Source organism: Crocodylus porosus, unplaced genomic scaffold, assembly GCF_001723895.1.
Source record: "Crocodylus porosus isolate Cpor-Errol unplaced genomic scaffold, CroPor_comp1, whole genome shotgun sequence".
NCBI lineage: Eukaryota > Metazoa > Chordata > Crocodylia > Crocodylidae > Crocodylus > Crocodylus porosus.
This window is the reverse complement of record NW_017728947.1, coordinates 68,869,343-68,875,082: the sequence shown is the minus strand read 5'-3', so window position 1 is coordinate 68,875,082 and position 5,740 is coordinate 68,869,343. Positions and strand designations below refer to the sequence as shown.

The 5,740-nt window shown below is 44.6% G+C and overlaps 1 long non-coding RNA gene across 1 annotated transcript in view; it reads left to right on the top strand.

Annotated features, from left to right (window-relative positions):
• Positions 1–43, top strand: part of LOC109321632 — a 17,171-nt gene extending 17,128 nt beyond the window's left edge. The window contains exon 3 of the long non-coding RNA XR_002104117.1: positions 33–43. This is a non-coding gene — a long non-coding RNA (uncharacterized LOC109321632). The remainder of the gene's footprint in view (positions 1–32) is intronic.
• Positions 44–5,740: the final 5,697 nt, after the last annotated feature.

Here is a 5,740-nt window from a genome sequence, read left to right as displayed (position 1 = left end):
TGGTTCAAGCACCTACATTGAACACCTTCAAGAGTAAATTGGATGCTTATCTTGCTGGGATCCTATGACCCCAGCTGACTTCCTGCCCTTTGAGCCAGGGGGCTGGACTTGATGATCTCCCGAGGTCACTTCCAGCCCTGATGTCTATGAAAACCTTACAGTCCATTTATCCAACCCATACTTCCTTAGTTTACTTGCAAGAATGTTGTAGGAGACTGTATCAAAAGCCTTGCTAAAGTCAAGGTATATCATTTCCATTGCTCTCCCTGCATCTAGAGAGCCAGTCCTCTCATCGGAGAAGGCAAGAAGGTTGGTCAGGTATGATTTGCCCTTTGTGAATCCATGCTGACTGTTCCCAATCACCTTCTCCTCCAAGTGCTTGGAAATGGATTCTTCTAGGACCTGTACCATGATTTCCCCCCCCCCAGGACTGTAGTTCCCTGGATCCTGCTTCTTCCCTTTCTTAAGGATGTGCACCACATTTGCCTCTTTTTTTTTTTTTTCCCCCAATAGTCCAGGATACCCCCGCCCCCCCCCCATTGCCACACATTTTTAAAGATAATGGCCAGTGCCTCTGCAATCACACCAGCCAACACCTTCAGCACCTTTGGGTGCATCATGTCCAGCCCCATGGACTTGTACATGCCCAGCTTTCTAAACAGTCCCTAATCTGTTCTTTGGTCACTGTTGGCTGCTCACCTCCTCCCCGAACTGTGCTACCTGGTGCAGTAGTGTAAGAGCTGACCTTGCTGTGAAGACTGACTTAAAGAAGGCATTAAGTACTTCAGCCTTTTTCACATCATTTGTCACTAAGTTGCCTACCTTCTTCATTTTCCCTGATCTTCCTCTTGTTGCTGATATACTTGTAGAAACCCTTCTTCTTACCCTTCGCATCCCTTGTCAGCTGCACATTTAATTGCTCTTTGGCCTCCCTGATTTCATCCCTCCATGCCTGAGAAATACTCCCTATACTTCTTCCTAGCCATTTGTCCAGTTTCCACTTCTTGTAAGCTTCCTTCTTGTGTGTTAGCTCACTCAAGAGCTCCCTGTTAAACCAAACTGGTCTTCTGCTATACCTGGTAGTCTTCCTGTACATTGGGACTGTTTGTTCCTGTGCACTCAGTAAGGTTTCCTTAAAGTACAACCAGCCCTCCTGGACATCCCTCCCTCTCAGACTGGCCTTCTAGGGGATCATACCTCTCAGTTCCCTGAGTGAGTTAAAGTCTGTTTTTTCTGAAGTCCAGGGTACTTAACCTGCTGCTCTGCTTCCCTCCTCAGGATCCTGAACTCAATTGTCTTACGGTTGCTGCTGCCCACTACATTCCCCACCAATTCTTCCCTGTTTTGTGAGCAGCAGATCAAGAACACAGCACCTAGCTGGCCTCTCCAACACTTGCATGAGGAAGCTGCCCCCAACTCTCCAAAAACTTTGTAGATTGCCTGCGCACTTCTGTATTGCTCTCCCAATAGATGCTATGGGGATTGAAGTCTCCCCATGAGAATCAGAACCTGTGATCAAGAAATTTTCACTAGCTGATTGAAGAAAGTTCATTCACCTCATTCTCCTGTTCTGGTGGCCTATAGCAGACTCCCACCATGACATCACTCTTGTTGCTTGGACCCTAACCTAGAGATTTTTCAATAGGCCTATCTCCAGTTTCAGACTGCAGCTCTTTTATATAAAAGTGCAACTCCTCCTCCTCTTCCCTCCTGCCTGTTCTTCCTGAACTGTTTTATACCTATCCATGACAGTGCTTCAGTCATGCACGCTATCCCACCAAGTCTCTGTTATTCCAGTCAAGTTTATATATGCTGTCTTCTACCCCCACATACTCTTCCCACAAGGACTTTACCTCACAACTGCTTCTCTATACATTCATCTTGATAAAGTTGCATACTTTTATCCCAGAAATGTAGGACACAACTCTTAATTTCCTCACCATGTTCTCATGTACTTGGGTGGAAGAGAGGTCATCAGCCCCACTCCTACAAAATTGTTCCCAGTCTTTCACTGACATGTAATCAACCTCTTCTTGAATGAGTATTAAGGGATGTTAAAAGATCCTCAGCTTGTCCTCAGTTTATAACTATCTGAACAGGATACCTACCACCAGAAAGCACAAGCAGTTAGCTTCATTATTTCCTTCCCATTCCCAGCTGGGCTCTTAGTTCCTAGTTCCCTCCAACATCAGCCAAAAACATATCTTCTCCTTGATCCTTGTCCCCAATAACTTCTGTATTTTCTATAGTAGTGACCAAACCTATTGTTTTGTATATAATCTCCCTATGCCACATTCTAACACATAGTGAGTGCATCTACATATGCTATTAGTTCAATGCAATGAACTCCAGAACAACTGACACTGAAGTCAGCTACGCCTGGGTATGTGCATCCTGGACTGCAGCACACTGAGCCAGGGCAAAGCAGCACTGGCCAGGCAGGGAGTTGAGGGGTCAGCATCAGGCTCTGAGTGGCTGTGTTAGCCAGTAGGGGGCTGCCTGGGGCACAAGGGTGCTGCAGTGTGGGTTGAGGCATCAGGCAGCCCCCATACTTTAGCACCCTCATGGCCCTGCCAGCCCCAGTCGCCATCAACATGTGTGCTTGAGTGGAGTAAATTACTCTATCACAGGATAATACCATCTCTGACAATATGATCTCATGGTGGAGTTAGTTAATTTACTGTTCTAATACTGGTTTGCATGCAGACAGTGATGCTTTACTGCAGACCTAATTAGTGAACTCTGCAGTAAGGCACATGCATATATGCACCCAGAGTGACACCTGCCTGGTAGTTGGCTCTTGCCTGCATTTCACTCCAGCCTCCTAGTAGCAGCCACCTCTCACCTGGCATGCTTTCATCTGATAAAGTAATTTGTCAGAACTGACGGTCAGCTTCCTGAGTGACAACTCTGGTGCCTTTCTGCACAATTTGGATCACCAGGCCAACTCAGGTCTGGCCCAGGCAAGATCACTGCCTGATGATGAATTCCACACAATCACTTCCTTGTCTCCTGGGATGCAGTGGTCTGCTCAATCTCTCTAGCTTGTAAGGTTCCCTGAGCTCACCTCTAGTTTCTGTCTGGTCCAAGGACTTGAGTAATAAGCTCTGCTCAGTCTCATTTACTAAGCCTCAACCAGTTTCCAGGCCTTGGTATGCATAAATCAGTTCAGACTTCTCAACCTAACTCAGCTCACAAGGGCTACTGACCCCCTCTAGGCATTTCTTAGGGCTTAATATTTCACAACCCTGTAAACCAGTACACCAAATGCTCTACCTGAGTGCCCCCAACAGCCACCCAAGGTGCAAACAGAAGTGACAATTTTTACCAGTCTGGCCCCTGAAAACATTCTACAGCTGTGACCAAACACAAGTGCATGACTGCAGAGTGCTTTAAAAGGGCTTGATCCCACAAAAATCTGACCCCTCATTTCATGAAAGTTCTGAAGAAATATTTTAATATGGCATCTTCAGTAACTTGCATCTAGTAACCTGCCTCCCTGCCTTCAGTAACTTGTGTTTAGTAACCTGCCTCCCAGCCTCAGAGTTGTTTTTAGAATGGGAGGGGGGAAAGGGAGCAGAGAGAGTTTGGTTTGGGGTTTTTTCAGCCAATGCTGGAGGGTGGGTTAGGTAGATTGGACCCCCCACCACACTCTCCAACACTGGCTGGGGAACCTTTAGAATGAGTTCCCTTTCCACCTCATTCTGAAAACAGTACCCAGGCTGGGAGAGAGAAGAGACTGTTGTTAGGGTAAACTAGCTGCAGGTTTGTAGCCAGCAGCTGGATTACCCAACCTCCCCACCCCTGTGAACTCAACAGTCAGGGCAGCTAGGATCTGGAACCAACTTCCAAGAGAAGTGGTGCTGGCTTCTACCCTGGGGGTCTTTAAGAGGATACTTGATGCTTACCTAGCTGGGATCATTTAAGCCCAGTTTTTTTCTCCTGCCCAGGCAGGGGGTCAGACTTGAAGATCTACAAGGTCCCTTCCAATCCTACTTCTATGATTCTATGAACAGTGAACTTCTGCTTGGTCCAGGGCATCATTGGAACTCCTAACACTCCCTCCAAAGCATTATGCATTACAGCAGGGAGCTGTTCTCCTGTCTGCACCTCTCATCTCTCCTATTCAGTCATCCCATGCTGTCCTCATGCCATCCCCACCCCACCTCCAAGCCAGGGGACTTACTCAGAATAAACAAAACCCCAAGTTCCAAATAATGCCAAGATGCCTTTTCTCTAGGCCTTACCCTCTGGCTACCTCCAGCTCCAGCCCTTCTGGGCTTCCTCACAGTTTGTTGTTTGTGCTTGTAGTTGTCCTCAGGGAGCTCCTTTCTCTGGTACTATCTGGGCCAGACAGACCCTCTTATTCTGCCCTGGCTTAGCCCCTTCTGAGCACAGCAAACTTGGCCTTAAAAATGGCCTGTCCACTTCTCTATTCTCTACTCATTAACAGGGTTAGGAGCTCCTGTTACAGAACCCACTTTACAAAGAACCTCACAATATGCGCTCTTTGGCATCACCATTAACTGAAATTTTCTCTTGGGTAACGTTCTTGCCTGTTGAGTGACCTACCCACATGCTTCTAGTACTATGATTTCCTGGTGGGCTATGCTGAACAGGAGCAAGTATTACATTCCACATGTCAGTTAGTGAGGGCAAATGGCTAGCACATTCAGATGATGTTCCCTTCCTCCTCCATCCAAAACTGAAGGTTAGGGGAGCCATTAAGCGGATCCAGAACTTCTCTCTCCCCAAAGCACACACATTTAATATTGCAGCAGTTGTATACTTAGCGTAATGAACCATGTTCAAACTTTACACTGTTGGGAGCTTATGGATGTCATCTCACAGGCACAACAGCCAATATGAATGTGGCTTTGTCCCCAGCCATGCTCTAACAAATTGTTTCACCTTTCTCTATCCGATGCATTTAATTTAAAAGAAACATACATAGATACACACACACACAATTTTGTTTATAGCTCAAAAATATAATTAAATATGCAAGTTTCAAGAAAATAAATCTGTTATTAGCATGTTTCCCCGAGTATAGTAAAATGTACATAATATAACAAAAGGGCTTTGGGTTGTTGTGGTTTTTTTAATAGTATTCTCTGTGATGTATACTGTCAATAACAATTTCAACAAAGGGGGAAATTATGTGATATTACAATTAAAAATGCATCATTGTTTCATACAGGAAGCTGGTAGCAACTCCTTTTAAGGGTTTTACATATACACATTCTCATTTTACATCTGTATGAGTATACACTGTACACACACACACACACACACACACACACTGGGTTTCCCCACTCACAAATAATTTGGTTCTAATTCATGACCGTAAAACCCTTCAAACCACAAAAAGTATATTGCATTATATATATCAGTATACTTTGTATCTAAATCTATAATTTTTGCATATTATGAAATATTTTATACATATGCTGTAAATAAGTAAAATAGCAAACAATGGCTCACATACATTGTTATGAAGTTATTAGAAATTAAACCTTTTTAAAGATTTAAATGACAGAGCTATTCACTTTTAGTAGGAAACTGCTGTCTCATGATTTTGCAATCCACTGACAACAATGAAGACTGAAGAGAAGTATATTGACATTGCAGCCCTAAACCAGCATAACTTGATTAATGGCCACTACCACTAAGAATTGCAATGAAGAAAGCTGCTGCAGTGCTGTGGACTCAACTTCCTATGAATGTAAAGGATGACAGT